General features: G+C 33.7%; 1 protein-coding gene across 1 annotated transcript in view; it reads right to left on the reverse strand.

The window, feature by feature from the left end:
* The window catches only part of LOC105317899 (roundabout homolog 2), a 79879-nt gene extending 68059 nt beyond the window's left edge, over positions 1 to 11820 (reverse strand). Inside the window, exon 1 of the mRNA XM_066076159.1 lies at positions 11575 to 11820. The gene's annotated coding sequence lies outside the window, so the exon portion shown is untranslated. The remainder of the gene's footprint in view (positions 1 to 11574) is intronic.
* Between the last annotated feature and the right edge of the window lie 901 nt (positions 11821 to 12721).

A 12721-nucleotide genomic window follows, 5' to 3' on the forward strand; every position in this document is an offset into this window, starting at 1 on the left:
GCCCTATATTTCATCAGATAATGGCTGCACATCATTTATATCCTACTACAAAAATCTCTAATTTCTTCTATTAATAACAACAGATAAAGCATACATGCAACTACTTGAGATATATTAACATAAAATTCAAAAATAGAAATTTACTTGCTTTTTATTGTATTCATTTCTATTCAAATTTTTTTTTTGGTCATATCCGATATCAAATTTAAATCAAAGAATCTACATGAAAAGTGAAGAGCATAAAATATATACAATCCTGTCAATTATTTCGTTTCTCTGAATGAATATTGAAATAATAGTTTGACTGCCTATACATAACACTTAACTGCATGCCAATACAGGCATTCAATTGGATAAACATGTATATATCCCTTCCCACTCAAGTTCCTTCCCTTTTCAAAAGCACAAAACTGGTTTGTAAATGCTCATCATTAAGAGATATTTCTTCGTTTGAATGAATTAAGGAGCAATCATTGAAAATTCAAGCCTCACCTGACCATTAATGCTCAATTGAGCGTGAACACGAAACGTGATGGATACCGATCGCAAATCTGATTTATTTTCTAGTATTTTACCTCTATATGTCCTTTGAAAACAGCCATCAAAACAAGATGTCTTCATTCAAGTTTATTCACTGGACAAAGACAACGGTTGAAGCTTCAATAATCGAAATTGTCAACTTAAAAAAAATTGATATGATTTTGTTTGACATTTTCTGCACACAACCAATAAAGGTGGTGGCATTGTCTATTAATACTTACATGTTTTGAATGTCAATTTGAATTTGTTTAATGACAATTATTAATACACACACCACGGGAGGGGAATGTCTTTTAATATCCCCCATCCATGACAAAAAGTGATCACTCTTGCCAAACTCCATAATGTTAGAAACAGGTACTTAATGAGGCATAGGTCTTTTTACAAGGCTCTGTACCAGATGCTTGGAGGTTTACCGAGTGCAAAAATTGAAAATGGCATGTCATATTTCATGTAAGCGGCACATTTTTAAATTATCAGGAGAGAATATCAGCTTCCCCTCTCCTCTTTTATAACATTGGCGGAGCCCTTAATTTCACCAATAGTTGATATGTCACTCAAAATTATATCACAGAAAATATGATTGGATCACCTTGTGAGTGAAAAAACTTTATCTATCAACTTGATTTCTATAAAGAAAAAAAATCTGACGTTTCGACAATCGAATTTCAATTTTTTTTTCTGTCTTGAAAGCTTGTCCTAGCTAACAACAATTCAACATGATTTTTACAATACACATTTTTTATTGGGTCATTTTTATCATGTCTGCCAATCACAACAGTGTGGGAAAATACCCTTCTAAATCACCTTGTTAAAAACTCGGTGTTTGCAGGATTTTGACAGATTGTTTCACAAGACAGCTTGACAGTCAAGAAAGAACATATAAAAACCATGTTAAACAATTTGTTCTTTGGGGTATAATTTTACAGCAATTATTCTAAACATGTTTCAACCTTTGAGAGTTTCTTGTACTGCACAGCGTTAAATCTGTGATGGACAGATGTTTTTTGTAAAGTGATCTTCAATTGGGCAAGCTCATTGGCTTTTTTGACGGGATCTCCTATGTAAAAAGGCCAGATGATATTTTCTGGACTTAATAAAAAGCAGGATTTAAGTTCAATGCATTACTCATGTACCTCAGATCTAGCAACCATTTGATAAACAATTTATGTACCGTTAATATGGTGGAACTGGGGAGAGGGAGAAATCTGTATACAACTTTTTCATTGATTGCTGTTGAGAGAGAGATTCAGTTGCGGGGTTTCTTATTTCTCAAAAAACACTTCAACATTAATTTAACAGTCACTACCAAGAAAACTTGTGGTTAATAACCATTAAACACTAAAGCTAATTAACCACTAGTATCAAATTTGTACACAGTCTCAAACTGAATTGTGTGCATTAGAAAAAACAAAGCACTTTAAATCATTGGGTAATATGTAATGCCTGAAATTTATGGTTTCAAATTTCTGAGAAATATTAAACCATAGAGTAATTACAATTAAAATTCCTGCTGTTTTAATAAATATCTCAAATTGCTCTTTTAACCTCTTCCTACTTTGGACTAAAAAAATATGTTTCAGATTTTTTATTAGCAATAATCAAAGTTGAGAAATTTTAAACTGCATGTGTCCATTTTTATGAAACCTTACATGGATTTACAAGATTCATGCTATAGATCGGAGATAGCAAAAAAAAAGAAGAATAAACACTCTTATAATGCAAAACTTCAAATTCTTAAAAAAGATGATGAAAGAACATTGATTTTTTTTACTGCATCTTCAAAAGATTTGACACCAGTAACAATTTCAGGTTGACCTACACTTGTAATCATTGTGACAGCATTTTACCTTTACTGCCATCAACTGAATTGACAAAATAAAAACCCAGAGATTGATTTGAAATTGATCGAAGCTAGGTGCCCTTGATCCTGAATTTTTACCCCAATAATCCATTATTGGCGTAAAGATGAGGAGGAATATAAAACTGTCTTGATATTTTCTTTCTTATACCCAAACCGCCTACAGGACAATAAAATGGAACATTAACAAGAAGGTCTTAACGAGAAAGATTCAAGAGGCCAATGGTAACTGTCCTCATTTCCTGATTTTTATAGGCCCGTTACATAATATCAATCACTGCCAGTTTTGTGGGTGAATTGAATTTGGGTGGAGAAAATTTTCTGCTGATATTGGAGGACAAATTGTTCTGTTGATCTAATACACAACCTTTACTGGGTAATTGGGGAACCAGTGACTCTACTGAAATAAATAGCCAATACAAATGTAGTAATATACTGGCATATGTAATCCTAACAATATCATGCCTAATAAACTCTTCAAATCATCAGAAGCTATTTTTCTGTTGCAATCTTAGGATACAAATTGGTGTAGGTGAATAAGAGAAATAGTACATATATAACCAGTTATTGTTAACTGCATGTTTATGGGTTTTTTTTTTGCTCTATATTTCTTTGCACTTCACAATTGCATACAGTTCAGGAATAAGGAATCATTCTTTGAGTATTATGAGGTGATAATTTTGGTCGGGGCGTGATCAAATCCAATAAAGCCCAAAGGGCTTATAATTTTAAGCCATCGTATGATTAAATATTCAAATATAAATAAGCAAACCCCGCTAGCGCCTCAATTTGGCATCATTTGTAGTTATGGGTTATATAGTACAAAAACGATACATAGTGTTATCACAGGCAAAGACACTGAAAAATGCAAATATTAGCTAGTATATTATATATTTAAAAAATCAATTAAAACATAGTTCACATACAAAATCAGACAAACCCAATATTCCTACAATTGTACCATACTTTTAATGACTGCTTTTAGTGTGTAATGAAATTATGAGCTAGCTTGTAAGTTATTCATCAGGATTTATCACATTTGACCGAACTGTACTAATTTTTGCTTCTGCTCCAGGTAAATCTATTACAGACTGATGAACTCAAAAGAAGTGTGAAATTTCTCCATCAACCAATCTATTGGAAGTTAATCAGGCTTTGCTTCTCCCCCTTCTTGGTGAGAAATAAAATCCACATGAAGCAATAGGGGTGTGGCCTGGTGGTTTCCGAGTACACTCATCCAAGAGCTTATAGTGTCATGTGAATAAGGGCTAGCTATCACCCTGCAAGGTAATCATAATACTCTTGGCTTTCACAGATGTGAGAACCGGCTATTTTCTTTCTCCGTAACCCAAACACACTCCAGTGGTGGCAGCTATGTTTTCCTGTGTTTTTTTTCCTGCCGGCAGGACAGAGGGTTTAAAATAGATAAAATTTTCACAACTAGATGTTGTCTTAGTTTGGCTTGAGTGACATAATCTATACTTCAAGCAATGTAAACAACAGTTCCTACAATCTATCAATTTCAAAATCTTTCTGCACCTCTCAACTCCTTGAACAGTTTTTGTTAAGTTTTTTAATTTTGTTTGTTTTCTTTATTGTATAAAAAGATATTGGAATGACCTTAAGGTTAGCCACCAAGCATTGCTCATTCAAACAAAAAATATTCAAAATCAAAACAATTTTTCACCATACAAATTTTTCTAAATAAACAGTTTATCTTTTTCAGAGAGAGAGAGAGAGAGAGAGAGAGAGAGAGAGAGAGAGAGAGAGAGAGAGAGATTTACATATTTTACGAGAGGTGGCAGGACTTGCATGGCAATGCAAAAGGCAACAACAAATGTGTTACAAAAGACAATAATCATTTTAATATTAGTGCTGACAAAAATGAAACGTGACAAAAGGGAAAAAAAAGGAAAGAAGAGAAAGGAGAAAAAAGTCTCTGTTTCTATATGTCATCTATTAAGACCCGACCCATCTAGACAAAAAAAAAGACCCGACAGATTATATTGCTGCCAAATTTGACAACAATTGGTCATAATATCTGTCACAGGCATCACAAGCCAATAACACCAAGGTACTTAGCTGCCTATAAAACCATCAAAATGTTTACATCTCAGCCAGTGGTCATCCGAGACTTTGGGACAACTTTCATGGACCCCCAAAGACTCAAGAATTGCTTTTCCAATACCAGCACAATGAAGCCTAAGAAAACCCTTAAATGGACACGTGAAATGAAATGGCTCATGAATATAAAAAGTGGGCAAATGGGATTACGAACAGCATGATGATATTGGTGAAAGATCACCTCTAAATCTTGGGATATACTGTCATTAAAATGTCACAAGCAGAGGCTATGAACTCTCATTTTTAAGTGCTTAAAAATCTGAAGATTATTTTTTTTTATGTACATAAAAATTTGATATGCCATTCTTAATATAGGACAAAACAGTAAGTGGAAAATGGTGTTTGTGTAGTTATGAAAAGAGAATAAAATTTTAAATTTTGCTTTCCCAAGATCCAACTGATGAAGTTGTGTCAGGAAAGTATCTTAAAATTCCCTATAAATCACAAAATATGGCAGCGTTAGATTGAAAATTTTTATCTTGAAGATATTTATAATAAACAAAAAAACTTTATTAAAAGATATTTAAAAAGAGCAAATTAAACACAAATAATATCTATTGTGAAAATCTAAGCATCTACGTACTAATTGACAAAATATTGATCAGAGTTAAAATCGTTAAAGATCACAGATCTTCTTTTCACCTGTAGCATTGGACGGACGTTCACTTGATCGGGAGAGAAGTCGCTTACGCAAAGTGAAGTGTCTGATTTTAATCTTCTATCTTATAAAGGACATACCATCCCCTATCAAAGACCTTCTTCAAACATCCCAAATCCAGTCAATAAGAGCTTATAAATCAGATGTATGCCCCATTAATCAATAAGATAAACAGTTCAATCATCTTCAGAATCGAGATTTAATTTCAAGCAGTATCATCTTTCAGTTTTCTTTATAGACAATTTTGTCGATTTTCAATGGAAATGCCATTTACTCCCGTCGGGCAGAGAGGGATATTTTCTTCCCCCCGTTTACAGGTACGATACACTACCTGAAGGTGCCCCTAAAATCTTGTTTTTAGCCCTGATATTGACGGGAGCGAAAAAGTTCAACGGCTGCAGGAGGTCTGAACGGAACAGGGGATCGTTTGACCAAGAACAAACACCTTGGTTATAATGCTAAAACACCCTCAAAGTCAGTCTTTGTAAACCTGTTTACCCTCATAATGGATTAGAATTATGAGTCAATCGTGTTCCGCTACAGTCTTTGTGTGTTAAATTTAACCCCCGCACACGATTCATAGATTATCTCCCTTTAATAAAAAGTCATGCCCATAATTTATGGCCACGGTAAATTGAACATTTTCTCACTGCAGGGAAATCAAATTCAAAGAGGAGGAATAAAGTTTTTCATTTTACCTAAAGAGATTTGCTAGGACCCTCTGTCAACTTTTCAAAAACTTTTCATAATTTATAGGAAATTTTATATCTTCCATAAAAGGCGCCTCTCTTCACTTCGAATTAAGTTGGATGAAGATGGTAAACAATATACATATCCCAAAAGATTTATGTAAGAAAGCCGATTTTTGGTAGATTAATATTTACGATAAGGTTTTATGGTCATTAGTTTCAATTTGCTGGTTGAACCGGTGCGCAGCTATCCTTTCATGGCGGCCATTGGTAATTCACACTACTCAGCAGGAGTCTGGGCTCTTCCATTATAACTCGGCTGGAGAAGAGACATTAATATTTGTCAAATAATATTACATCTGAATGGATTTATGAATCTTGTCCTCTTAATATGTATGAATAGAATTTTAAAAAAATAAAATAAATATCTTCCAAAAAATTTGATTCATTCATAAAACCTTTACAACATAATAACAAAATGGGCATAGTGAAAGATGATGGAATTTTCTTCAGGTCTGCATATATAGATAAGGAGTCAGTTCAATTTTTACATGATTCATTTTGTTCATTGAAAATTCTTTTAAACGAAGTGTGTGCTTTGCCAACAGAAAACTCTAAAAATTTCTTCCCTACCTAATGTACCGGTAGTATAGGCCAAAAATTTCCGAAACATAGGTTAATCTTTTTCCTAATTTAGGTTAATGAAAGCTCCTTCATTATGGCAGAATACTCCTCACAGTCATCCAAGCAAATATATAACAAAAGAATCTAGGTGACAACCCTTCGGTCTCGCTTTGATCCACCCCTCCTTTCTTAACATCACACCAAATCACGCTGCAAGACGGCATGACAGATCAGTCCCATCTCTGTCAACCCAGACTGTTTATTGCTCACAAACCGCCTCAGATCGCAAAACAACAAACAAATATTATTTACTACCATACAGAACAATTAAGCATTGCAAGTGCATGCAGTCATTTTTTCGACATTTTTCTACCTTTACCTACAAAATACCTTCATTCTTGAGGAACGACTATTTTTAATTTTTTTCTCATAAGAACCCCTTGTTTTTCGCTGTAGCAAATGCTATAACATTTTTTCTCTCCAAAGTGTGAAGTATTGACATCATCAAAGAAAATAAAACACACCAGAAGAATACTCCTTATTGTTCCATCTTGACATCAAACGGCAACCACATTAAGGACAGCTGAGGATGCTAGTTTTGTCTGCTGCGTCAGTTCTGGGTAATCGTCTGTTCAAGTTACCTCTTCAGATTCCCGGAGGTGTGAGAAACAGCAAAAAATGAACCCCAAAAAACCAAAGTACCGCACAGGTGGATTCAATATCCCTTACAATTTATCACCTCCATTTTTTGGGGTGTGCATATTTCACAAATTGTTTTTTTGGGACATCAAGCACAATTTGCAGTTTTTGTCAACATAAAAGTAACATTTTCTTTCACACAATTCAAAGTGGTTAAACTTTCAAATCAAATTTTATATAACTTCAAAAACTATATTTTATTAAAAAAAAATGAAAAAGAAATTGCAGATATAAAATATGTTTTCTTCATAGACTCTTAACCCCCTATCAAACCCCAAGTTACTACTTAAAATTGTACACTTGTATGCTCATAATTGTTTTCTCCAAATAACGAAAAACACAAGAAGAAGAAAGAACAAATTGGCTTAAGAAATAGAACCAAAGAACTATATATGATATGAGTGAAATTTGGTCCCCATAATTCGCCATTTTTAAAGTGTTTCTGGCACAATAAAATGTTATGTTATATTTTAGAAGAGTTGATGTAAGATATATTTCTCACCTATTTATTTGATTTATTTGCACTAACTGGCAGATGATGACGTCAGAAGTGACGCTTTTTTAATAATTCAATCAAAATCAGTCAAAAAATGATGTTTTTCGTATCTTTTTATGAATGGGAAATATAGAGCGCATGCTTGAACAAGGAAAAGTTTTTGGTCACTTATTAGCCTTGGATAGATACATCTCTGATTAAAATAATTTGTTTGTTCAAGCATGCGCTCTATGTTTTCTGAAAGAAAAACTGCTTGAAAACAAGCTGTTCTATGCCAAAAATGCAAAAATGGCGGGAAAAGGTTGTATTTACGATGTCATATTTCTAAATTGTGGGCAGTTGAATCAAAATGAACATTATGTAAAAACATCACATATATATCTGTACAAAGAAAACAAATAATTACAGTAAAATGATGATGTTAATTTTTGGGGGCTATTTTAGGCCCATATCATATATAGTCCTTTCAAGTTTCTGTCTTTCCAAGTGTTTACATGGATCAATTGCAATGCATTGATGTGTGCATTGATGTGTGCATCAGATTCAATCAACTCATTGACTATTCATGAATCACAGGATGACCACTGCAATTGTTTAATAGGGTTTCTAATTTCAATGGTGTGCTTGGATATAACCTCTTCTCATTAATCACAACTTTTCACTAAAACTTAAGATACCCCCAAAACAACGGGCCCACATAACCGTGAACACAATTTTTCTTTTCTTATAAAATTTCTAAAGACAAACTCCACCGCCTTTAATTAATGAATCCCCCAACCTCCTTCAGAAGTTCATCAACCAAAAGAGAAATCTAAAAGAGGAAGAAAAACTTTCTAATGAAGCTACTTGACCAGAACATTAACATTTATACAGCCTATTATCAGGAGAAAATTAAGCCGATTTTTGTTAATGAACTGTCAAAATGACTCTTCAAGTGACGGAGACGGAGTCCAAGAGTTTCCTGTCCCGACATGCACCCTGGAAAATGACCACTGGTCACCCGGTGGGTCCTAGGGGTCAGGATACTGACCATCTGCACACCAATCTTGGACACCTAAATCAACAAAAATCTGTCCAGATTCTCGGCAAATCTGTATTCCATTGTCCAGTAACTGCAGATTATTGGTGCATAAAGTTACTGCAACACGTCATTGTCTTTGTATTCAGACACCCTGTTTTCCAGAATAAACAATTCCCTGGACACAAGCCCCAAAATTTTTTTATGTCCACTTCCTTTTTTCTTGATATCAAAGTTCAACATTTGGGTAAAATAACTGAAAGCACAATCAACAAAGACTGTATCACTTTCTATCTTAGACTAATAAACCCTGTAGACCCATTGATAAAGAAATTAATTGATTAAGAACTGCCGTTTACTGTGTGGTCTGTGCATGGAGACGGTGTGCCAGGCACACTCCCCAATAATCAAGTCTATTATTTCCCAATAATTTTATAAACACTGGATTTTCCTTTTTTTTGGCCATTTCATTATCCTGACAACTAAATAATTAAATCTTGTTACAAAAAAAAATGAATAAAGAGGTTACCATCAAGGCCAAAAATCTTTTTTTTATTTTCAGGTGCCAGATGCATGCACATTTTGATTCCCTCTAAATACTGGTAAAAGCCCACCCCCCTTTTTTTTTTTTAAATTTAAAGCAGCTTCCGAACTAGCAAAAAAAAAATTTCAATTGAAAACAGGAAACCTTGCCAGCGTTTGTTATGCTGGAACTACTTTCTGATGCGAGTTTAATTCAAAACATGTTAAAAAGGTGACATTGTAAATATGGCAATCGAGGAGGGTACACACTTAGAGTGATGAAACATGCCAGAGGGCCAGTGCACCAAGAGAGGAAATCTACTTAATTCTCAAATTATAATGTAAAACAGCGGCAGACATTGTGTTGCCCATCATTTGAAAAACAATTTAATCAAATAATATACTATTGCATCTGGGTGTTATAATGGAGACAGCCCAGTAAAACATGTTTTCTGTTTCGCATTTTCGCTTCTTGCATGACTTGAAATTCAACATTTGATTTAGCACTTTACCCATTTTTTGAAGATATATTTTTTTTGCGTAATCTTCATCCCCCTTCATCAGTACGTACATTAGCTAGTTTTTTAAAAGCATCGTATTGCTACATTATCGTTTGGGTGGACATGCCACATTAGAGAGCTGATGAATGTCACCATCAATTTTGATTATTATCCCCGAGTATAAACAGTAGCCAATTTACATTGTATTCATACAATCATGAACTCTCATACATAATGACCGTCAGAGCCTTGATTACTTACAGATACCTTTGTATTCAAATATTATAACACATCCTTAAAATAATGCAAAACAGCCCTGGTAGTTTACCTACACTGCAAACGATATTAATCAGAGTTTTTTATTTCATTTTAGCAAAGGTCTATAGGCTTAGTGGGTATCCCTCATCCCTGAGGTATAATTAAGACAAATTCATTTAATTAAATCTGTGTCATTGATAACATCCAATCTATCACACCCTAATGAATTTCTTAAAATTTAAGAAGAAATTTAAAATTAGGTAAGTTTTAATTTCGTCCCAAAGTTGAAACTAAATCTTATCAAAAAATCTGCTTAAAGAGCTTAGTTATACCCTCTTCACACTCACAGAACTTACATAAGACTATATATATATATATTTAACTCTTCTATTCAAATCTTTGATTTCCTTGGCAATTTGACACTTATCTAAATAACTGGCTTTTTATGAAAATGCACCGGATCAAGGGCCCATAACTGTTCAATACTGAAATCTTCACCCAGTTCCTATTATCACTGCAGCTGTCTCGCAATGACAAAATTATGATGAAACACAAAGATTTCCTGCCGCGAAGGGCTCTAAAAACACTGGCTTATCTCCCCTTCATCTTCCCTAAAAGACCCCGAAATTTACGGTAATAAAATCTATGTGCCATAATCACCAAAGAAAGGAAGATGCTTAAGATTTCTCTAAATGAAAAAAAAAAACAAGTGGCTCCTGTTACATCATTTACATACCTTATCAGAAATGCCATCATACTAAAACAGAAGGGGAAACGTGTCGTAATCATCCGCTACGCGATACCCTCTAAAAACAAGATGCACAATATATTCGACGAAACCCAATTCCCATTCACTTTGGTTTTTATCACTCTGTTTATGACAATATAAATCCAATAAATTTAATTCAATACTGTAATTTAATGAAAATATCAATTGGAAACAGGGCCCTGGGTTAATGTAGACTTTTATCACTTTTGCATCTGCAGACCTCCGAAAAAATTTAATAAAAATCTACATATAACTTGTTATTTGAGAACGGCTAGAGGGATTATTACTTGCATGCAGTGACAGACTGAATAAAAATTGTAAGGTGTGGGTCAGAAAGTATCGCAGTGCATTGGAATATATGCATTCCTGCAGTCAAATAAATCATGTTGAAAAATAAATTGGAAAATTATCCTTTATCTACCATGTTATGTGAAAAATTAAACATTTCATTTTATTATTTTTACAAACACTGCAGTGGAGTATATTGATTTATTCTGATACATGAGCATGCATTAGTGTATATGATGAATTCTAAGTTAATAAAAAAAAAAAAATTACGCCTATAGGTTGATCCATGTAAAATGTTTTTTTTTAAATAATTCTTTCTCTAATTCAATTTTAAAATCGATAACATGTTAATTCTTTACTCATGGATTATATGTATCCATCCCAATTATGCCTAATACACTGCTGCATGCTCAGCTTGAACCAATCACACCTATCTTAATCAAGTATATCATCAAATGCATCCAACTGGTTCAATTAATCAAACATTTCTTGATATTTCACGATCAGCCATTTCTGTTTGAGCCTTACCTTATCTCCAGTTATCTCCCCTTGATTTTCTATCTCGCCTGCATACAGGTAGGTATTGGCCCCTTACATTCTTTCGAGGCAGTCTTGATTATCTCCGACAAGATAAAATGGAACCAATTTTGATTTTTTTGGTTGCTTTTCTTCTGTTTATTCTCTTAATCACGTTCACGATTAGCAGTACAAGTTCACACCTCAACCATCAAAGAAAGGGGAGAATCTTCACTCCACTTCATCAAAACAATTTACATCCTTCCTCAGATACCTACAGAGATAAACATTTACATGAATAAGACAATATATATTCTGTATTTATAATTCAATTCTAACCAATTCAAAGAGCTAAAGAGTATACACACTTCCTGTATATTAACTAATATTAACAGATTTGCTGGCACTTGATTCACTTCTACTCTTTTCTGTTTCTCTTCCACATATGAATAGAAAATTTATTTGTACTATCTATCAGCTTAGTAGCTTCTATATAAATAAATCAAAACCTGGTGTTTCAGCATAAATTCATATATTACACTTTGTGCTCTTTCTTTTCCAAAGAGTTTTGATCAAGGAAATGAAAAAGAGAGTGGGGTGGTGCTAAAAAAAAGACCTATTTTTGAAGCTAAGGAAAAAAAAAAAAAAAAAAAAAAAAAAGGATTGAGGGTCTTCGGGCACATATTTATAAACACAATCAAACTTAACCCACTTTGATCTAGTGCAGAAAAATTAGCTTTACTAACAATGTAATCACGTCCCCTTGCACCACAGGTGTTAGAACTTGTCCGTGAAGACAGACGGAACAAGTATTTGCCGAATCCCATTCCCTGCACTAGCTATTCCCCCAATCACTCTCGTTATTTGTTTTCAATCAATTTACCTATCTTGTTCATTAATCAAACTGTTGAGAGAAACTATCAGATACCCAGTCTGTTTGACGGAAATTTTTCGAGTGGTCTCTTCACAATTAGCGATCCTATCGCTGTTATTTACATATTGGGCAATCAGAATTTCAAAAATGTACTTTTCTGAGGTTCCCTAATCTTCCACTTGGACCCACTTCTGTAATCTCTTCACAATATCAAGGTGACTTGTTTTTCTTCATTTTTTTCAAACCTTTAGCAAATTAAATGCAAGTTTGAATTACGATTGATAA

This window comes from Magallana gigas, chromosome 2 (genome assembly GCF_963853765.1).
Source record: "Magallana gigas chromosome 2, xbMagGiga1.1, whole genome shotgun sequence".
In the NCBI taxonomy this organism is placed as follows: domain Eukaryota; kingdom Metazoa; phylum Mollusca; class Bivalvia; order Ostreida; family Ostreidae; genus Magallana; species Magallana gigas.